The 24,272-nt window shown below is 37.5% G+C and overlaps 1 pseudogene; it reads right to left on the reverse strand.

The window, feature by feature from the left end:
• LOC149191568 (peroxisomal membrane protein 13-like) overlaps positions 1-19,829 on the reverse strand; it is a 157,455-nt pseudogene extending 137,626 nt beyond the window's left edge.
• Between the last annotated feature and the right edge of the window lie 4,443 nt (positions 19,830-24,272).

A 24,272-nucleotide genomic window follows, 5' to 3' on the forward strand; every position in this document is an offset into this window, starting at 1 on the left:
CATTATATGGAGACTATATATAAAATCATTATAAATTTGAATAATTTTACAAATATATCAATAAACATTTTATAGTTTGCATATTAGGGGTTAGTTAAATTCACTAATGTTTTTAAACTTCAAGAAAATTTTCCATCCTTAAAATTTTCCTTCCTTCCATTAAAAATCAATTAGAAGAAGTAAGAAGAATGAAAGCAGTGGTGACTAGCCATTTGACTAAAAAGGAAGAACATTGTGAGAAATTAGAAGCTGAGATTATTTCCTTGAGAAATGATCTTGAAAAAGAAAATGATCAGTTGAAGTTTTGATAGAGTTCTAAAACCTTGGAGACTATACGTAGCAACTAGAGATCCCTTTTATTAAGAAAATCATCGGTTATCATGAAGCTGGAAAGAAAGAATTGAGTGAAAGCATATAAAAAATAAAATAAACTAAGAGATATGTTAATATACTTAAAATAACCAACATCCAGTCCAATATATTGAGAAAAAAACATATATGAATAGAATATTGACCAAACCAACAGTAACAGAATGGGTGAAGAACAACTAAAGAAAATAATATCATTCTTGTAGGTAGATGATTAGGTGAACAGTATTTAGCTCAAAACTCAAAGTGCTCAGCATCGCTCAAAACCTGAACGATCGCATCCGTCTCGGTGATACAATCCCAACACAACTAATTTCACTCAAAACGGAGCTCGTATGAGAAAGATATTGTGTTATGTCCGCTTTGCCAAACAGATGAATTTTGAAAAAAAAGTACAGTCACTGCACATTCAGCAGTTTGTACTACTGATGTCGTAGATCACTATGCAGGTCAAAGTTTTGGTCAATAGCCATTGAGGTCACGCCAAGTGGCGCATTTCGGTTCATTGATAGTTTGGTGAGTTGGTGTTTTTTTCATTGGACAAGGGAGGACCAATGAGAAGGAGACATGTGGCAAGCCAGGAGGCTGCCATGTGTCCCTCCCCAAAGGCCTGGCAGAATCGATGCGCAATGAAAACTTTTATTGGTAGGTCGGTGGAATTGAACCCGTGAACTTGCCTGCACAAGTCTAGAGTCTTGCCGTTATGTCGCGCCATTTCTTCTTACAATACTATGGTTACGGTTTATATTTGTTATGTTAAACTATGGTATTTGGGTGAGGAGAGGGCTAGCCCCCTCCACATGTGATCACTACCACAAAAACGGAGGCCAACAGTTAGCAATAACCACATAATTTATGCGCTAATTGCATATTAGTGTTAATTAAATCATGTTAATCCATTAATTAAAGCGTATTTAACTTGACGGGTCCGATAAATTCAGAAATTTCTCTGAATTTGGTGGGATTAACTAGAGTTTCTCTAGTTTTGATGGAGTTTTCCTAGGGGAAACTAAAGAAGCCATAACTTTTGCAATTTTCGACCAATTTGGGCTCAGAAAAAGTCATTCCTAGATGATTTTGATGGTTTGAGCACATTGAAGAAGGTTTCAGGATCAATAGAGCATTATAAACATCACGTTTTTCCATTTTGAGCTAATACAGAGTCGCAAGCCATGGAAGTTGGACCAAGGAGATGTAGCCCAGGAGGGGTGAACTCCTTCATCAAAACACTGTGTTAAGTGTTAATTTTGATGGTTTGTTGTATATTTGTTTGCTGCTATTCAACACCTCATTTACATGCTATTTTGCTCATGAATTTGACATAAAACTTGACAAATTTACTTGTTACATTCAAAAACACCATAAAGGAAACCTATGCACATAAAGATAATTACGATCAATTGTTTTTAATTCTGAAGTTGAAATTAGCACAACAAAACTAACATTCAACAACAGATCAGTTTGGTATCAGAGCAAAGGTTATTTGCTTGATTGCTAGATTTTTGTGCAAGTAGGGTTTTAATGGTTGCAAATTTGTGATGCTTACAAGGTTAAAGTTGCAGAGAGGAGAAGGGAAACTACTGGTTGCACATCCTGAGGTAATGCTCAGAAGAAGGAGAGCCACAAGGCCACAATCTCCACCCAAAGTTTTAATCCCAACTGTACTTGAAGCACCTCAATTCTTACCTTTGGTTGAGATTCAGGAGGTACAAGAAGTACCAGAAGTTGAGCTTGAATCCAAAGCCATCATGCTTGGAGCAAGAGAGACTGAAGGTCTTTCAGAAGAGGAAGAATTCAAGAAATATTTCTATGATTTAACTGACATGGTTAGAGTCCTCTATGAAGAGAGGAATACTAGGATGGCTGGAGAGAGTTCTAAGTCCCCACATGGAGAGGGAAGCTAAAAAGATAAAAAAGATGAAAAGAACGATTCAAAGGGTAATGGAGGAAATATTCCTCCATCTTCACCATATTCGTCATCTTCATCGTCATATTCATCATCCTAAACATCACAAACAACATTATATTCCACTTGCACCATAGAACCTGTTCATAATCATTCACAAAACCCAAAAGGAAAAACTCCCTTACTGAAATTTGACATTAAGTTTGAACTTCTCGTGTAAAATGGTGAGGTAAATGCAGAGAAGTTAGAAAATTAGATTCGACAATTGGAGGTTTATTTTCAGAATTTAGAACCTTCAAGAAGATGACATAAATATCCATTTTGCTTCATTGAGGCTAGAAGGAGCAACACTAGTTGGTGGGAAGAAAAGACTCAAGAGGAAGTGTGAATTTATGGTAAGATATCAATTTCTTAGGTTGAATTTGTTTCTTCAATTAAAATAAATTTTTATCCTTTAGCCTATATGAAAAAATCCATTATGAGTTGGCAAAATTTTAGGCAACTCAAGGACCAAAAAATTCAGGACTATACCCAGGAGTTTAGGAAAAGGGCTTTGTTGTTAGGAGCAAACTTGAATTCCCAAGATACACTATTGAAATACATTGGGTTTTTACATTCCTACTTAAAACACGTTATCCTTATGTTCAATCCAAGCAATTTATATGAGGTATGTGTGCAAGCCATGCACCTTGAAGCAAGAGGAAAGAACATTCAGGAAGAGGGTAGTAAGAAGAAGCCATTCAAGGGTAAGGAGAAAGAGAAGGGTGGAAAATGGAAAGGAAAGAAGAATGCAAGTGTAAATAAAGGAGGGAGAAAATTACATGAAAAAATTGTTCCAAAGAGAGGCATGATGAAGCCCACTGTTGGAAATTACATCCTGAACTAAGGCCTAAGAAACCAAACAATAAGGGGAAACAAAAGATAATCGCTACCACACAACATGATCTTGGGTCCGATTTCAGTGATGAGACCAAGATTTCAGCCATGGTCACAAAGGGAAAAGAAGCTATAGCAAGCACTATTTCCTCACATAGTCACAAAAACACTCCAAATGAAGAATCAATGATAGAGTTGTTCCATGTAAGGGTAATTTCAAATCATACAAAGATTGATGCATTATTTGATAGTGGGTCACAATCGAACTTAATTTCAGAAGACATGGTAAAAAATATTAACCTTGAAATTGTACCTCATCATAATCCATATCTTTTGGGTTGGATATTCAATAATGCAAATTTACAGCTTACAAGGAAATGCTTATTCAGGTTTGCCATTACTGAAAAATTCATTGATGAAGTTGAGTTAGATGTAGTTCCACTTGACATCTCAGCAACTATTTTGGGAATCCCATTTTTGTATGATAGGAAAGTGGCATTTTATCGCCATGAGAAAAAATATCAATTTCTCAAGGATGGAGTGGAGTATATTGTCAGAGCCCATCGCAAAAGGTTAAATATTTCTTTGGTTAATGCAGGGCAGATGAAGAGACTAGTAAATGCAAGTAAAATTTTTTGTGCTTCTCATTGTCAATAAAAAGAATGATATATATTATGAATCTTTTGAAGGTTGTGATGAGAAGTTAAAATCTGATTTTTTTGATGTGGTAAGCAAGCATGGTGAGATGTTTCAGGAACCAAAGGGGTTACCTCCCAAGAGGGGAATTCAACATGAGATACAGCTGCAACAGTATGTTCCACTTCCAAACATTGGCATGTATCGCATGCAGATAATGGAAAACATGGAAATCAAGAAGCAAATTCAAGAATTTTTTAACAAAGGCATCATACGCCCATCTACTTCGCCATGTGGTTCACCAATTGTTTTGGTGCCAAAGAAGGACGGGGCATGCTGCATGTGTGTGGATTTTTGTGCACTGAATAAGATAACAGTAAAGAATCATTATCCACTCCCAAGAATTGATGATTTTATTCATCTATTGAGGTATGCAAAGTATTTCACTAAGTTAGACTTACGAAGTGGTTATCATCAAGTTATAATAGTTGAAGAGGACATTTGGAAAACTGCATTTAAAACTAAACAAGGATTGTTTGAGTGACTTGTTATGCCTTTCGGTCTTACAAATTCTTCAGATGCTTTCATGAGAGTTATGAATGATGTACTAAAACCATTTCTAGATGATTTTGTCATTGTTTACTTAGATGATATTCTCATATTCAAAAAATCCAGAGATGAACATGTCATGCATGTGAAAAAAGTACTTGATGTCTTGAGAAAAGAACATTTAATTTTAAAGATGTCGAAGTGTGAGTTTGGAAAGACTTCTTTAGTGTATTTGGGGCACATTGTTGGAGGAGGTGAGATGAAAATAGACCCCTCTAAGGTTTATGTCATTGTGAATTGGCCCAAGCCCAATACAGTTACAAAGGTAAGAAGCTTTCTAGGGGCAACACAATATTGGAGGAAATTTATTGCTATTTTTTCTTCCATTGCAGCAACTACATGCATTGACTAGTGTCGAAGAAAGTCTTCCATTGGGGATATGTACAACAAAAATAATTTGATGCTTTAAAACAAAATATCAATTCAACACCATTATTGGCTCTTCTGGATCTTAGACAACCATTTGAGATTCAAATGGATGCTAGTGATTACACCATGGGAGAAGTTCTCATGTAGCATGGTAAGCCCATTTCATTTCATTCTGAAATTTTTAATGGTGTTGTGACTAATTATCCCACTTATGACAAAGAACTTTACGCATTGGTACAAAGTGTTAAAAAATGGAAACACTACTTGATGGGGAAGGAGACCATTATCCATACCGACCATCAACCATTGTAGTACTTACAGTCACAGTCAAAGTTGAAGCAATCATGACACTTCAGATTCATGGGTTTTCTTCAAAAGTTTCATTTGTTTATCAAGTATAAAAAGGGAATCTACAATAAGGTAGTTGACATGCTTTCTAGGCCTATTGTAAATTCATCTATTATACTCGAGCACAATTCTGTTTTACATGAAAGTTACATTGAGCAATATGCATATGATAATGACTTTCAAGATGTGTATACAAGATTGAGGCAAGGAAACCAAATTGAAGAGTTAGATTACCATGTACATAACATTTTTTTGCATCACTTGGGCAAGTTATGTATTCCATAGGGAGAAAGAAACAATATCATAAGGGAGGCACACACTTCATTGATTGCTGGACATTTTGGTGTAGGCAAGACAATAGTGAATATCCAAAGGTTTTTTTATTGTCCACACATGTTTGATAATGCATCTCGTTTCATTAGAGGATGTTCTTTGTGTGCAATAAGTAAGCCTAGAAATAGGAAACTAGGATTGTACACTCCACTTCCGATACCTTCATGTCCATGGGAGAGTATCTCAATGGATTTTATAGGAGGCCTTCCATTGTCAAGGAAAGTCATGATTACTTGTATGTATTTGTAGATAGGTTCAACAAGATGTGTATTCTAACACCATGTAAAAAGAAAATTACAGTTGAACAAACAACTCATATTTTCTTTCAAAATATTTGGGTTCATTTTGGTCTTCCTACTTCCATTGTAAGTGATCGAGATTCTTGATTTGTTAGGAATTTTTGGTCAAATTTGTGGGACATGATGGACACTAAGTTGAAGAAGAGTACAACCTTTCATCCGCAAACATATGGAAAAACCGAGGTGGTCAACAAGACAGTCCTTCATATTCTTAGAGGATATTGTAGCAAACATCTGAAGTTGTGGGATGAACGGTTGCATTACATACAACATGCATACAACAGGGCAGAGCATTCTTCCACAAATACATTGCCATTTAAGGAATGCTTTGGATACTTTCCAAGATCACCATTGTACTTCATCTTTGAGAAAGATGTCGCTATTGATGGTCATAGCGACATCGATAAGGAAAGGAAGTTCATTGAGAGAATTCAGTTGATACATCACATAGTGCAAGAACAACTTGAAAAGAGTCAAAGTAGTTACAAGGAAAGGCATGACAAACACCGTGTCAATCATAAATTTCAAGTTGGAGACGAAGTTTGGTTATATATTAGAAAAGGGAGACTTCAAGGGGAAGGTAAAAAGCTGAAGCCAATCCATTATGGTCCTTTTAAAATTCTAGAAATGATTGGTAACAATGCATTTAAGCTAGATTTGCCTCCTTATATGCAAATATACCTTGTTGTTAATGTTGAGAATTTGAGATTGTTTGAGCCTCCTTTGATTTATGATCAAGGAGAGCATGTTCAGCGGCCATCAATAGATAATTTATCGCCATAATATCTTGATGAAATTTAGCAAGATTTCATACTTGACGGAAGAACTAGAACTTCAAATAGAGGGAATGTCAAATACCTTTGAGTGGGACTCAAGGGACAAAATTCTTCTAAGGCCAAATGGATGCAGATTGAGAAGGTGAGGGAATTGTACCTTCACCTGTTGAACAATTGATAGTATCTTTTGAGGTCCAAAAGGCTTCCAGTGGAGAGGAATGATCAGGTGATCAATATTTAGCACAAAAATCAAAGTGCTCAGAATCACTCAAAACCTAAATGCCTGCATGCGTCTTGGAAATACGATTCCAATGCAAATTGTTGCACTCAAAACAGAGCTCGTATGAGAAAGATATCATGTTCTGTCCACTTTGCCAAACAAAGGAATTTTGAAAAAAAAAGTACAGTCACTGCATAGTTAGCAGTTCGTACTAATGACAAGGCAGGTGATTGTACAAGTCAAACATTTGGTCAACGACCAGTGAGGTCATGCCAAGTGGTGCATTTCGGTTGCTTGAAAGTTTGGTGAGGTGGTGTTTTTTCATTGGACAGGGGAGGACCAATGAGAAGGAGACATGTGGTAAGCCTAGAGGCCACCACGTGTACCTCCCCAAAGGCCTAGCAGAATTGACGCGCAATGGAAAAAATTTATTCGCAGGTCGGCGGAGTCGAACCCGCAACCTTGCCCACACAAGTCCAGAGTCTTATTGTTATGCCACACCATTGGTTCTTACAATACTATGGTTACGGTTTATATTTGTTATGTTAAACTATGGTGGTTGGGGGAGGAGAGGGTCAGTCACGTGGGCCAACCCCCTTTGCATGTGACCACTACCACAAAACCAGAGGCCAGTGGTTAGCACTAACTGCGCGATTTATGCACTAACTACATATTAGTGTTAATTAAATCATGTTTATCCATTAATTAAAACATGGTTAACTTGGCGGATCTTTTGGCGGGTCCGATAAATTCGACAATTTCTCCAAATTTTGTTGAATTAACTAGAGTTTCTCCAGCTTTGGTGGATTTTTCCCAGGGGAAACTGAAGAAGCCATAACTTTTGCAATTTTCGACCAATTTGGGGTTAGAAAAAGTCATTCCTAGATGATTTTGATTTTATGAGCACATTGAAACAGGTTTCAGGAGTAGCAAAGCATTGTAAACAACAATATTTTCCATTGAGCTAATACAGAGGCCCAAGACATGGAAGCTGGACCAAGGAGATGTAGCCTAGGAGGGGTGAACTCCTTCATCAAAATATTATGTTAAGTGTTCATTTTGATGGTTTGCTACTATTCAACACTTAATTTACATGCTATTTTTCTCATGAATTTGACAAATTTACCTGTTACATTCACAAACACCATATAGGAAACCTATTCACATAAAGAAAATGATGAGATATTTTTTTTAATTTTGAAGTTGAAATTAGCACAACAAAACTAACATTCAACAACAGATAAGTAGAGATGGAGAAAGAAAGCAACAAAAGTTTTAACTCCCTTAATCAAGCAACAAAGCAAGCCAAATCCTTCATAATTTCCTCCAAGAAGACCCTTTACAACAAGTAACTCAAACTTTATTTAATGGATATTGTTTTAGTTGTTTTAACTTTAGCCACAAGGCATACTATTGTAGATTAAGAAGAAACAAATTCCCTCAATAGAAATCATTAAGTAGAATTATCAAATATAGAAAGTATTGAAATAGTGGATTTAGGAATTCCAACTCTTTTGCTCCTTTATTAGATCACATCAAAAATTTAAAATGAAACAGCTTTTGACATAAGGCTCTTAATTGCAAAAGAAATCAATTAAATCCTTGAAATCAAAGAACAAAGATATGGAGAGAGAATCCAGAGTATTGCAAAGAATGTAGACTAGAGCTATGTGTTCAAGACAAAGGAAACCAATGGTGTATATACAATAGATGCTCAAGTCATATGACATGTGTTAAAGAAAAGTTTCTCTCTCATGGAAGTCAAAGGAGGCGACATCAGTCTTGGAAACAATGATACAAAAAGGATTATTAGAAGAGGTATAATCATTATTGATGATGGAAGGACAAAAACCCTAAATGTTTTGCTCCTTGAAGTTTTGAAGTACAATCTACTAAGTGTAGGTAAAATGATTGATCAAGGTTATGATATAAAGTTCAATTCCAAAGGATGTTAAGTAAGAAGATCAGGATTAGGAATATTAGTAGAAAATGAAACTAGATCAATATATAATGTGTATATTCTCAGTGAGATTAAAAGGAAGGAAACTATTCTATGGGACAATTTCCCTCACAACATATTTGTGTATGGAAGTGCAACTTCAAATGAAGTAAGAAGTGGAAGGTACCATAAATGTTGCAAGTCCTTATGCTGATGAGGTTCCAATACTGCCACTAGATGAGAAGGATGATGGGAGAGATACTACTGCTATTAATAAGGTTTCACAACCGATAGCTACACTTAATCATAACACATCGAGTAGATAAGATTGGGCTTTCACCTATAAGGCTGCATTCAGAGTTAGTTGCACTTTATACCTTCCGAGAGTTAGTTTCCCTCCCTTTTTTCTGCTTTTGGATGGGATAGAGTGGGATTCCCTTTGTTCCACTTTTGGAAGGGAATAGCGTGGAATTGGTTTGTTTCCGTGTTCCTGTTTATCCTCTGTTGGAGTGGAGTGGGTTTAAGAATAATAATAGACATGATACATCAACTATAATATGAAGAAAGTAAATCTAATGTTGTACTTCAAATTAATATAAAGTCCAAAGGATGATAATTCAGCAAGTTGGATTAACTATAGTAGTTTATGGATCAGCAGAGTAGTTGATAGAAAAAATTGCAGAAGTCAATGTATAGAGGAATAAGAAGAGAGAAACGATCTAGCACATCCTAAGACTACATCAAAAAATGCTTGAGTTAAGGAAAGGAGTAGTAAAAGGAACATCAGACAAGCAAAAGGAAATGATTCATGTGCTTAGGGGGATTAGTCATTTGGTAAAAACAATAATAATTTAGATAATGGAAACTAACACACATCATAATATAAGGGGTGGTATCATAATAGACACAATTGTAAAAATATAATTACTTGAAAATAAAAGAAGAGTTACTGATTAAGAGAAGCACATGTAAAAGGAAGGCATAAGCACAACAAAGTCTAGTTGTAGTCAACAAACACATAGGAAATAAAAGGAAGTAAATTTCATGTATTTCTCAACTAGATAGAGTGGAGACAAAACTCCAATCCATGTTTTGGGAATTGGTTTCTATAACTAGGACTAAAGAAAAAGTGAGCAATAGGAGAATAATGATTAAAGGAAAAAAATTTCCAAGATATACACAATTGTTATCAATAGACACATCAGTCATTGGTATCAACAAATCCATTAGTGCCAGACCATTAGTAGTCAAGAGAATCAATAACATCAGTTATCTTCTATTAAAATAGGGGGAGAATTGTAAATTACCAACAACATTAGCTTGCTGGGAGTTCAACATCCAAGGTATAGATGCACATTTGCGCAGCATCAGGAAGATTGGTATTAAAAGGAATTGGTCTCAGCTAGACTTCAAGTTTATAATTGAAATAAAGTGGTATCATTAGGGACACATACAAATACCTTTTCCATTAGTTTCAAAGGGGGAGAGATTGGATATTGGCCACTAGGGAGACTAGCCAATGGATTAGATATTGACCACTATGGAGACTAGCCATTGGAGTAGGGATTGTCCATCAGGGAGACTAGCCACTGGAGAAGATTGGCCATTGGAGTAATGAGTTGCAAAGCTTGGAATCTTGGTCCAAGATAATTAGTTTAGAGTGAGAGTAGAGATTGGCACTTGGTGCTAGAAATTAGAATTGGAGAAATTGGTGATTAATCAGAGTGATTGGAAATTTGTGCAGAGAGGTGAAAATATAGTACTGCGAGGTGTAGATATTGGAAGTTTATTGAGGACTCAGGTAAATCATAGGTTGGCAACAATGCTCCAATGCCTAGGGATGCTCGGGGTTGCTAATGCCTAATGCTAGGGGTTGCCAATGCCTAATGCTGGGGGTTGTCATCGATTACCAAGGGGGATATTTTTGGGAGGGTGTGTTGTCATCGATTTCGACTATAATTTCATTGATGTCAAGGTTAAGGGAAGCCGAGCCAAGATCAAGTAGCAGAAATATGAACAATGTGAATCAAGTAGAAGAAAGATAAGCAATTTTGCTGAGTAGACAAATCAAGCAGTAGAGGCGAGGTAGCAGAGTGGTATTGTATATGAGTATGAAAGTAGCATTGGTAGAAGGGATCATGTGGTGCAAAATCAAACAAAAGGATAAAAAATTTATAACTATTAAATGGCATTTTGCTGCAAACTTTAGCCAACCTTAATATCAACACCTAATCTATGATTAACATTTATCAAACCAATATTAACAAATATTGTATAGGATTAGCAATGCTTAAGTATAACAGGGCACCAGAGCACTGGGAACTGGATGGAGGAGGGAAAAACCTTAGGCTAGTATGACATGGGATGGATGTGAAATGGAAACAATCTAACATGGAACTTCCACATGAATGATAGGTGGCAAGATAATGATCTGGATGCATGTCGTGATGACATGTGGTAGAAAAATTTGGCAATTTTGATACTTTAATTGGATGATTGGAAAGTGACATAGGTCATGCTCTAATTGATCGAAGTAGATGAAACAAGATACGACTTGGCAAGTGACATGGACATGATGGATCACATATTATGGTACATGGCACTGAAGTGTAATTTTATATAAAAATTCAAGTTTGATATCTAGTATGACTTCGAAATAAGTCGTCGTAGAGCTAATATGGTATAAGGATCACATGGTAGGTTATGATTGTGCCACCATGGATTGATGTGGCAAAACCATAGGTCTTGGGATTTGTGTTAGTGCCGTGTTTGGAAAGGTTTTCCTATGTATCTTGTTTTAGCCGAAAGGTTAGAAGCTCAACATTTTGAGCCAACTTCAAAAACATTCAAAGATTAAGCTATTGCAGGGCCACTACTAGGGTACCAGAGTACCAAAATGAAGTTGTATTAGAGAAATGTGATATGAATGATCTCATTGTAATGGAGATTTTTCTGACAATTGCAAATTTGATAGGCAATGTATACAAATCTTATCATTTGATAGGTAATGCGGTACCAAGGCATCAGAGTACCAGAATGAGTGATGAGTTAGATCTTCCTATATGTGGAGTTTCAATATTAGGGATAAATACTTGTTGGTTGTAGCCAAAGGTGAAAAGGACTGTCATATAATGTTTTGTCTACTAGGCTTAGAATCAAACTGCTATCAGGACAGTGTAGAAGGGCACAATTCCAACTCAATGAAGTTCTGGAATGGAGGATGTGGTTTGAGCTCATGGATGCGAAAGGAAAAGGATGTAGCCTAGAGAGCTATATCTATCGGGATCTTGTTATACTAGCGGATGGATGGGTATACATCAGAACTGGTCATGGTTTTGACAATCATGGTTCCATCAAGGGACACAGACCCAAATTATGGTCATGTAGTGTTAAAGGGCTAAAGTTCCTATAACTTTGTTGGTTAGAAGGAAGGGAGCTAAAATAAAGAAAGAGCACTATACACGTAATGGTTAAGCACTCGGATGAAAAAGTGACTAAGGAAGATCCAAGGGAAAATAATTGAAGGGTCCCACCTTATATGAATATTCAATGTGTAGTTAAATAACCTATGTGAGCATAGATCATATGTGTTACCATAAAACTGTGTAGTGTGCTAGAATACTTTCGATTAATGAAGAGTAAATCAATGTTAAATAAAATAGAATGAAAAGAGTTGTGCATAAGAACTTTGGATAACAACAACATATTATGTATGAAGAAAATGTAGCATGTTGAAGTGGTAAAAAGATTTGTAATACCATGGATAAATGCCCATCTTAAAGAAGGGGAAAAAATTATAAAAGTAGATAGATACAATTGAGATAAGTGTTGAACTTGTGCATATGTAAAGAATAGCAAAAACCTCAGAGATTGTGAAAACAACATTTGTTCAACTGAAGAAGGCTAATCGTTGATCAAGTGAAGAAGGGTAAGCCAACTTAAGCAGAGGATTCCTGAGTAGAGTAAACTGTAAACTGAATTGTGGTGACGATTCTGAGTGTGCATAAACCGAGAATAGAATATATCAGAATGCAAATATAAATTGCAGTTGAATATCTAGTTGAGTTGAGAGATGAAGAGAACAGGAATAGTGAATGCAGTGAAATATCTAGGATATTAAAGAGAATATTAGAGGTAAAATAAGCCTAAATGTGTGAAAGTTAACTAGAGTTCCTATGGATCTAGCTCGAAAGTGTGACGAAAAAGAGATTTGAAAGAAAATCAAAGGGGATAGGTGTCCCCTTTAGGTTGGTGCCTGTAAATCAAATGGGATAGGAGTCTCCTTCAAGTTGGTGTCTATAAATCAAGAGATCGATGTCTCCTTCTAGTTGGTGTTTTTAAATCAAGGAATTGGTGTCTTCTTTAGGTCGGTGCATGTAAATAAAGGGATATGCATATCCTTTAGGTTGGTGCCTACAAATCGGCGGATTGATATCTATTACAGATTGGTTCTTGTAAATCATGGAATGGGTGTATCCTTCTGGTTGGTTCCTACAATAATATTTAGAGAAATAAGGTTTGTGGTTTTCTTCCTTTATGGGTTTCCATGTACATCTATTGTTCTTATGTGTTTCTTATGGGATTGATATGTTGAATGGTTTGAATTGTTTTACATTATTAAAATTGAAAAATATGTCATTATACTAATTCACCCTTCCCCCTCTTAGTATAATCATAATTCCAACAAAGCATGACAATATCAAGGCCCACCAGTCAGCTTTTCAGAAATCTTGTGATGATAAGAAGAAAGGAAAGATGGATTAGAGGGAAGAAGGGGTTCAATCTATCCCTCTTTAGGAAAATATCTTAGTCACATTTGTAAGGGGAACAAGCACAAAATGAGGCTAATATGATATATTCCTTGGGAAAGAGGCCAAGACAATAATCCATGAGATGTTTAGGATGTGAGGTAGATCACTTGTAGAAATATTTCTCTCATAAGGGAGAGAGAATGAGGATTATACACAACATCTGGAAAGCTGATATAGTGGAATATATGGGTGGAATCTCACATGATCAAAGTGGAAGGTAAAATTGATGATCATCCCATATTTATTTTGATTGATTTTGGATATAGACATAGTTATATAGATCTTAATATGGTTGAAAGATTTAAATTGAAAAGATATAAGCATGAAAATTTTCATTGGTTTAGTCGGCCACTATAACCAAGATAAGAATCAACAAGCTTGTCAAGAATTTCCAAGTGAACATGATTGGAGTTAAGTCTAAGGAAGGTTTAAACATCATACTACTTGGGTCATATGATTTCTTGATTGGTGTGGATTGGTTGTGTTGTAACCCTTGAGAAAAGTTTTGGCTACAAGGGAACCAATGCCTAGGACATAAACAAAACCGATAAATATTTTTATAAATATTTTCCTGAAGACATAACACCCTTAGTTAAATGTCAACTTAATATTGGAGACAAACTCAATGGACCAAAAGGGCCTTTAATGATTGAGATTCTAAAATTTATAAATGAAGAGGAAATAGTTTAGAACATATTTTATCACATTGGGCCAAAAGAAATTAAATGTTTACACCATGAGAAGGAAATGGCCAATGAAACAATTCGAACAAAAGAGATGATACTGAGGAAGTGATGGAACACTCTTTAAAGCTTTCTTCAATATTTACATATTCTTCAAAATAAGCTTGTTGCATCTTACATTAACCTCGTAAGAAAAAGCATAACATAGATAAAATGAAAAACATAAAAATAAAATATCATATACTAGAATACATCAAAGATCTAGAATCATTTTGGTCATCTTTATTTGAGGACCAAAAGAAGATTTGATATTACACTTCTGGCCCAAAAAAAATTCAGATCCCCCAACCCTTACCAATATTTTTCAGAGATTTATTGCTGGCCCACGGTGTAACTATCTAACTATCCAATCATTTGTAAAAGATGATCCTTTGAACGGTTAAATTGTTTTTTTTGAAATAAAAAAATTACAAACACCAATTTAATATAAATATGTTATTTTTTTTAATCAAAACAAAAACAAATAAAGTGCATGCAGGCCCATAATCTTGGTCAGATGCCATATTGGAGTTGAGATAGATATGTGCATACTTCGATGGCAGGGTCCCAATATTCCATCATACATACGACAACGAAACCATGTGTGGCTACGTGAAACCACAAAAATTGGGAGGGGGATCGAGGTTGGAGCAATAGATCTGGGCCGTAGATCTTTGTATTGATGGTTTTTTGAAATAACTTTGGGATGGGTTCCCTCCGCTTAAACCCCAACAGGTTTGAGGTCCTGCATTCCATCCAATCCATGGAGATTCAACTTGGGTCAATGATTGCATGTTGGTAGATGCAACAAAATTACCATCTTAAAGGCATGCATACGTAGAGGTTGTACCCAAGATGGCCTCCATTCTTGATAAAACCTTGCATGATAATAACTATTTCTTCCCATTGAATCTCCACTGCCACCATATCCATCTTGTTCTCGTCTTCAGCTATGTCCTTGTGTGTACTCAAAGTTATTGCAGCATCATAATTGGAAGTCCCTATTGTCTTCAATATTTCAGACCTTCCCCAAACTTTGTCTCTGATACAAAACTTTTATATTAGGTCCACTTTTATTTCCATCATGATTAGTTTAACTTGGTTTCTCTTTTGTTTGCTTCTTTACAGTTCCAGTCACCACCTCAAACATTTTATGAAACTCATTGATCATGTTGAAAAATCCCCTCCCGCAATACAACGTGGCATAGGTATAATATCCAGGTCATCGACATTCTAGGGCAAGGGATTCAATCTTACTAGAACATTTCTCATTCAATTTCTGAATACTTTGATTAAAAATTCTGAATGTGACCTAATGAATATGGTTGCTTAGCCTCGTTGTTAGGGATTTTTACTCCAGAAATGCTACCAGAATTTTGAATTCGACTTTTTGTTGATTTACTTTCAACTTTCCCTATTTCTACTGACCACTCCTTTAGGTTGGAATGACTATCACATCATTAGAATGGCTTCTCTGTTTCTTGTTTGAATTAGTTGTAGGAATGCAGGATCCATTTATTGAGAATGCCAAGCCCTTCTTTTGTGCCAACAAAAGCCTTCACAACAGCAGCAGGGAGTTGCAACATCTCCAGCTCCTAGATTTCCTACTATTCGTGAAGAATTCAATAAATTCAATCATGCATTTCTTCATATTTATGATAGGTAACGAATAATGTTGAATTCTGCGCAATAGCAGAGCATGGTACATAAAGCCTGCATAAGGAGAGATGGATAACTTCTTCAAATTATTTGATCAATCATGGTATAAACGATATTATTGTCATTGCATACCTGACTATTTCTGCTAATATCTGCGTTGAGAAACTTTGATGGGACAACCGGGTTCCTCCCTTGGTTTGGCGCCTTGTGTGCTGCTAGCTTTCTTATGATCTATTGTTGGCTTGGTAAAACTCCAATGATATATGTTCCATGGAATGGGGACTTGGAGATTGGGCTTTCGTCTCAACAATTTAAATACAAATAAAATTTATTTTTAGGCACAACCCGAGATCATTAAAAATGCTTATAAAAGCCTTTCTCTTCTTTTCTCTTTTCTTCTTTTTTTTCTTTTCTTCTCTTCTTCTTTTTTAATGGAAAATTATAAGCATTATGTTTTTCATCAAAAGAGATAATTTATTGAATCAGAGTACCATCAGTGATTTGTTGAATCAGATCCATAACACAATCACTGCATGCAACTTCCATTTTGCCACTTTTCCCAATGTAAATGACTAATTTTAGTTGGCTCAAATTCACTCCCAGAAATTTTATTTGTTTAATGTGATAGATTGATCTACAACATCGGCTCCTACTAGGGACAATGTCTTGGATTGCATGGCACTGAGAATAACATGAGAGTAACCTTGCTTTCCATGGAGTCAAAATATGAAAACCTTGAAATTTGGATTATGGTTGAAACTTATTTTCCTTATTTAAAACAAATACTAAATTGTTGAAGCACAACTTTGAAAACTAAAACTAAAATTGAAACTCTCACTCATTGAGCTTATTTATGTAAAATACCCTACCTATATAGAGGGTTGATCTCCATCAACTATAATCAACCTTCCAATGGTACGATTCCAACATTTTAGTGTTAGACCTTACACCAGCTCCCTCTTGAGATATTGAAATAATTGGGATAACTTGGAGCTCTTGAGATATTGAAATAATTGGGATAACTTCATTAAAACAGTTTGATATGTACCTAGGAAAACACATAAGCTGCAAAATAGGGATGTATTTTGGGTTTCCAATACACTCCATATATTCTACTATGGTATCATAGGAAACATGAGTGAAAATACCTTCTTGTTCAACAAATTTAACTGTTTCTTTGGGTTGCACAACAATTGGGTTCTTTGCACAATCAGATAAAAATGATTTTTCTTTAAAAAGATGCCTGCATAACTCTTTGTTCATCTCTCACACACCTTTGTTGAAGACAAATTAATCTGAAATAAAATTTTTGGAGAATCTGACACGTGATCTTCCTCATCCATTTGCTGATGTGATAAAGTTTTTACAGAAACTAGGAAATTTTCATCACTATGAGAAAAATGCTCAGTATAATGTGACCATCCGATGCCAATTTTAGCAATATCATCTTGAAGAAACCCCATGTCAAAACCATTCATCATCTCATGAAAGGGAAAATCATCTATTGCTCGTGTAAAATTTTATTGCCGACACAAATTATTTGACTCCTTGGAAAAATCTGATTTCCAAATTGTAAAATTAGAAGAAGAAAACTTTGAAGATGATGCATCTTCATTTTCAAACCAACATAGATTCAAATCTAATGTTTATTGTTTATATTCCTTCTCTTCTTGAACTATTTCCATATTTACATGCAAATTCTGATTTGGAAGCTTCCCACTAGCCCAAAGGTTATCCTCAATTTCTTGTGCATCAATAAACATTTACTCCAGGGTTTTAGGCCTCCTTTCCCTCAGATAAAAAGCTAGATTAGAATGACGGGATTTTGAATAGTATACCATGGAAACAACTTTCAGGAGTGTGAATTTCTTTTGGCATGTTGAATTAAAAATTCTGAAATCTCCTATTAAATTTGGTAACTGATTCACAACTCTCCCTCTACATAGTGTACAATTCTGAAAGATATTTCTCATGAGATTTGTGTTCACCCCAATATCTCAAAAGAATGTGAATAAATATTTTTCATGAATCAATCGAATCTCGTTTTAAATCTTGAAACGACCATTGAGCATTTCCTTTTAAAGAATGATAAAATAGTCATAACACTACATCTTCATACATAATATCAACTCTGTCAAGAAAACATTTAAAGGTCATAATATGTTTCTTTGTCTCCACTAAAATGAGGTACATATTTAAAACATTTTGGAGGACAGTGATGGAGAACAAGTGGCAGCCTCATGGGTTTAAAAATTTCCCTAATTTTTGACTAAATGTCAATGGGTTGTTTAGAAGACACAACAATGATTGTCAAAGGAGATGATGAACCATAATTTTTATGCTCAAGTTGACAAGATTGGTGATTTTGAGGAGGGATAGTGTTGCCTTAGGTGGTCCAAACCCAGGTTTAGAGTTAATTGGGCCAACCAATAAATCCCTACACTACTAGCCCTTTCGACAACAACCTGTGTAGCGCGGGCTGTAGTCTCAACCAAAGCAGTATGGGGGGGTGAAATCACCAAGTTTCTGCATCCAGAGACATGTGTGATGTCTTTTTAGTGCCCTAAATCTGCCTTTGCGTAGATCTATAAGCCCTTAGGGCTTGGTACTACAACTCCCTTTGAATAGCCTCTAGACCTTCATGAAGGTAAACCCTTTATAGTCGAAACATCCACTCACGTGCATCAGAAATTAACCCTAGATTTGAGCTCATTCAAATCTACTTAAGTAGTTTAATAAAAATAACAGCATGTATCACAATCTTTGCGAAAGTACTTAACATGCAGTGCGTACAGTTATTAAGACTTATTTTATAGAGTCACACATCACTAGATCAATATTTCATAAATACATTATTCATCCACAACATATATTGCAATCATAAATAAACATAAGAAAACAAATAAACACATGAATTCTTCGATAATCTTCTTTATTGATCTTCAGTTAGGATTTACAGACTCAAAACTACCCTACGCACTTAGCTTTAGGGGTCCGCGCACTCAGCTATGGACTCTATCTAGGCCTCTGTGCACTCAGCTGCAGAGCCATTCTCTCCTATCTGACCCACTTCTTTGTGTTATCTTCTATTGACCCATTACTAACATGATCTGCCTTAGACTCTCTAAGACATGCCTACTTATACAATCCCATGGTCCACGAACCATGGGTGCATCTCAAAGACGACTCAACTTTACATAAAAAAAGGCGTTAAAAGCCCCTTTTACTCCTAATCATCTATGCGATCCACATCCACAATTCACGGAGACTTTACATCATTTACAAAAAATAGATCAAAACTTGGGTTTTTAACCCCAAAACTGACACAGGGGACCCCATCCCAACAGGCGCCCAACACAAAGATCGTGACCTGCCCTCGAGTCACTCGGCTGGTGTTGTGATATTGCTGCAAAGATCCCCCAACTCCACCTACACTACAACAACTTCGGCAGCACTCTGCATGGTTTCCTGCTTGACCTCTTCCACTAGCTTCTCTATAGCTGGTCCTTGTACAACCAACTTCTTCGTCTGCTGGATCTGCTGCAAACCCTTTAGCTTATCTTGAATGTTTATCGAGATCGGATAAGATTCTTCCAACCAAGGCTCTAGCCTGGCCTTAAGCAAGGCCTTCTTCTTCTGTGTTGCTTCTACATGCACGAGGAGTTGTTTCCCCTTTTACAACTTGGCTAGGCACTGCGCTGGTGCAATGGAGCACACCGTTGCCATGAATTCATTGTACTGCTTCTACAACTCCTTAATCCCAGTATTTAGTAGCTCTAGGTTTGGATCATCCTATAGATTAGTGAGCAACTCCATGACCTGCTCAAATATTCTTGTGCAGTCTGCAACTGTGGCATCCAGAGTAGCCAAGCCTTCCTTGATCGTGGCTCCACGCTGCTCCCGAACCTCCAGCAGAGTCAATGGTTGCATCTTCAATTGCAGCTCGATTATCTTCATGTTGAGTTCAAATTGAACTTAACTAACCCAATGTTTGCCTCGCACACACTAGCAACTAATTTTCTAATCTTCGCTTTTGGTTGTGCATCCTCGGGAATATAGAGTTTAGACATAGTTTTGCATGCCTTCGCAACCACTGACTCCAATTGTGAACTGTGCGCCTGGAGCGCCTCATTTTCTTCCAAAATCTGTGTCTTCTCAGCAAATAGTTGTTGATTATTAACCTTGATCTCACTGATAGCACTAAGTGCTCATTGTTCCTGAAGGAGAAGCTCCTCCATGACTCCAGGTAATAGTGCATGCAATGAATCTATTTGCATCACGGCAAGGTTCGGGCCCATCTTTGGGACCCTATCAAGGATGGCGCGCTACTCCTCGGTGTTGGTGCAGACTAAACCTGCAGCCAGGGGGAATACTCGCACATCCATTGACGGTCATGAAATTATATCCATGCCTGTACTGTGACCCTACGCTGAATTGCTAGCTGCGTCGCTCACTTTTTCGACATCTGCTTGGATCTAGGTTGCTCGGATTTGCAACTCTCGGAGATCCTTCAGAATCTGCCAAAAGTTTGTATGTACTATTGTTCCAACTGTTGCAATACTTCAGTGGTGACGTCCCTAAATTTATCATCGATCTCATCAAGATTGCTTTCTGTGAGCACCAGGTCAACCTGTGTTTTCTGAGCCTTCTTCTTTTTCCTCTATCCAACTTGTTGTTCCAATTCTCGCCTTTTCATAATGAAGGGGGTGTGGTGCCCTTCCTCGCCTCTATCGCCTTGCCCTATTTCTATTTCTGTTGTTGTTGAAGGTGACTTGTTATCTTTTTGGGTCTCGCACTTCTCCTTCTCTGCCTTCTCCCATGCAGCATGTTCCTCCTCGACTCGAGCCTTTTCTACAACATCTTTCTTCTTCTGCGCAACTAAGTTTTGTGCATACTGCTTGGTTTCCTCCTTCCTTTTCTTTGCAGCCACACTCTCTGGACTTGTGCTCGGCCCAACAGCTAGATCTAAAGGGGTGCGCCACTCGGCTAGCCAACGTGCCACTACCTCCTACACATCAAACTCTATTACCAAGTAGGGCAAGTCATACCATTTCTATGCAGGATCCTTCTGTACCTGGATATAGAATTGGTGGAAGTGAACCTTGAATGTTGCATAGGTTGACAGTTGCGTTTACAAGGTTGGGACAACCTTGGGCGTTGGTTAACTACCATATGGATACTTTCTTCCATCAGGACCCAAAACATCTTAGGCTCTATGACGCGTGTGGAGTCCTTTGTAGCCCATAGGGAGTCGAACTACATGGCCTCTGACAATCCTTCTTCCAACGAAGGAAAATGGTTGTCCCCTAACAGCTCCCATGCAACCAACACAATGGAGAGCAGCAACCAAGCGTAATGGAACGACTTGGTCTCAGCCTGAGCCCTGTGAAAATTCATGAGGAATTCTTGGCATAGGTACCTGGACAAATTGAATAGTACGCCTTTCGCATATTGAGCCACTAGAGACATGATGAGCGCTGAAACTTCATCCATGTGACATTTCATTATCACCTTTCTAGCCAATATTTGCGTGGCCAATTGAACTGCAAGGTCGTTTATTGATAGGATGGAATACCCTTGCTCCTTCTTCACAAGTTCATAATATTTTTTCATGCACTCAACCAACTCTTTCTCTCTTGTCTTTCCGCTAAACTCTTTGGCCAGATTTAGACCTTCATGAGGTAGGTGGGTAATCCTATGGATAAGCATATCTATGATGGGTGTAGGCCCTCCTAGCCATAAACATCCATCATGCACCATAGTGAGCAGCTGGCATATGCAATTTGTGTTAATTGGGGTGCGGTGGTAACGAGGCACCCAAAGCAAGTTGAGCAGCCCGAATTGCTCAACACTACAGACCCATTCCTCTGTTTCCATTTCTTTCATAATATACTTGTTTCTTGAAGTTATCCGTCGCTAAGTGTGGGAACTTAGTGTGATCCGTGAGGTCCCAGTCCTCCATATTTAGTAACGGGACTCACACGAGCCGCGAACCCTCAAAAGGCACTTGTTTAGGTAGCAGGGTGTGGAAATGTAAATTTCTCAGAGTCCGAGTCTTTTGTAATCTTTGCCTTTCCATTCTTTGGAGGGATATACTGAGGGAGCTTTGTGAGGGGCTCCGCTCCTTCGGCATCAACATATTCTCTTCGCTGGCCTTCTTCTGCCTCCAAGTCTACAACCTTCTCTTTGCATTTTGTCAACTGCTTGTCCTTTTTCTATGTTGGTATCACGGTATGGTTCCTTGGGGAAGTGCATATCTGTACCAGCTTCTTTTACTTCTCCTTTTCCATGCACTTTTTCAGCCTTGATGACCTTTGTGCCATGGGCACTGCAGGCGTATCTTTAGCCCTGGATATTTCAGGGCCTGGGACATCGAATACAACGACTTCTGAACTCAAATCTTCTACAGGGTTGGTAGCAGTCATCCTCTCCATAAATATCTCATGGGCTTCTAGGTAAATGTCTGTGTGGGCAAAGAATTCCTCCCAAAATGCTTGGCTCATAAGCGACAGACAACAAATATCAGCAAAAACTCCAAGTGTGCAAAGTGTTCTTTGTTGGACCGGTACACGTAATTTATAGGGGTTTTTGAATTCAAATTCTACCATTCCCCCAAAATTTTGACCATTAATTTTCTTTTAGCGGAAGATCTTCAAATATTTTGGCCTTAAATGTTACTAGCCCACACCACTTAACCGTCTTTTGGCTGCCAAATCATGAACAATGACCCCAACAATCAGTTTTTTGTTGTGCTACGCAATACCTTCCTTCATAGCGTAGCCTCTTGCGCCCAACATCATAGATTGCATCTCTATCATCCTCCGTGCAGCCCGTCTACCGCATAGTCCTCCAATATTGGTAGTGTAGTTTATAGTCTCACTCTCCCTTGCAACTACCTAGAGCACTAAGGTTGTCATGCCGCTATATAGTCATTGCGCAGAATCCCTGTATACAGCTTCAATCGACTCCCATTCACTCTTTGTGGAAAAGGTTCTCCATTTATCTTCGCGAGCTGAACTGCACCTCCATCTGTAATTTCTTTGATAATATATCACCCCAACCAATGCATTTGAAATTTACCTAGAAATTTAGTGAGCTTACTATCATATAACAATACCAGATCGTTTACCTTGAACATGTGAATCTTGATGTGATGATCCTGCCAATATTTTTCATGTTCCTTCTATAATTTCTAATGGAATCCAGCCAAGAATCAGTCCTCTTCAAGCTCCATCAACTGCGTGAGCTGTTCTTGGAAGGCTTCACGATATGCCATACATGTGATAGCTTCTATGTGCAGACTAGGCACGTTATACTCCATTGGCATCATGGCTTCTACACCATAGACCAATCTGAACGATGTTTGTCCTGTCACCTTCTTGCAAGTAGTCCTATATGCCCATAGTACTGCAGGTACATGCATATCCCAATCATTTCATTGTGCATTGCAGATCTTTGTCAGCGTGTTCTCCAAAATCTTGTTGAAGGCCTCAACAGTTCCATTCACCTATGGGTGATATGGTGTACACTTTTGATGATAAACCTAGAATTTTTCCATTAGCGTGCTGATTGTCTCTTTTAGAAAGTGCGTACCTCTGTCACTTGTCAACACTTTCAAGAAGCCAAACCTAGTTAAGACATATTCAAGCAAAAACTCCACCATTGTAGCCCTTATACAATCCTTAATAGACTATGCCTCCTCCCATCTAGTTAGATACTATATCGTAGCGATGATGTAGAGTGCACCTGTCTTCTTTCTGGGGGCTGAATTGGCCCAACAAAATCAATCGCCCAGTTTTCAAATGGTTGCAATGATACTAGAGGATTCAGTGGAAACTCACCCCTCCACAATGGTCTGCCAGTTCTTTGACATGCATCACATGCCCTAGAATACGCTTAGGAATATTTATGCAACGTAGGCCACCATAGACCTACACGCAAAATCTTCTACGCAATCGCCTTTCCTGCATAATTTCCTCCCGCAACGCCTCCATGAGCTTCAACGAGAATGCTATTTCTCTCAAAATCTGGCACATATCTTCATAATATCTTGTCTGCACCCATCTTATACAAATGTCCCTCAATTACTGAAAAGTTTGCCACATGCACTACTAACTCCTTTTTTTGACTTGTGTACCCTTCCAGAGCCATCCCAGTAGTCAAGAAATGAATGATATCTACAAAATGATTATCCACTACATGCACCGCGAAGAGAAACCCTTCCTCCAAATTAGTAGGTTCCTCTCCTCTTTTGATCCACGACAAATGGTCAGGTCCTGCATTCAACCTCCCTGGATTCACAATTATCACAAAATCATACTCTTGGAATAGCAGTAACCATCGGCCGATCTCTCCCCCAACACAGGCTTATTGACCAGGTATTTCAAGGCAGAATGATTC

This window comes from Pinus tabuliformis, chromosome 2_2, assembly GCF_031772625.1.
Source record: "Pinus tabuliformis cultivar Carrire ecotype Pingquan chromosome 2_2, CPIR1, whole genome shotgun sequence".
In the NCBI taxonomy this organism is placed as follows: domain Eukaryota; kingdom Viridiplantae; phylum Streptophyta; class Pinopsida; order Pinales; family Pinaceae; genus Pinus; species Pinus tabuliformis.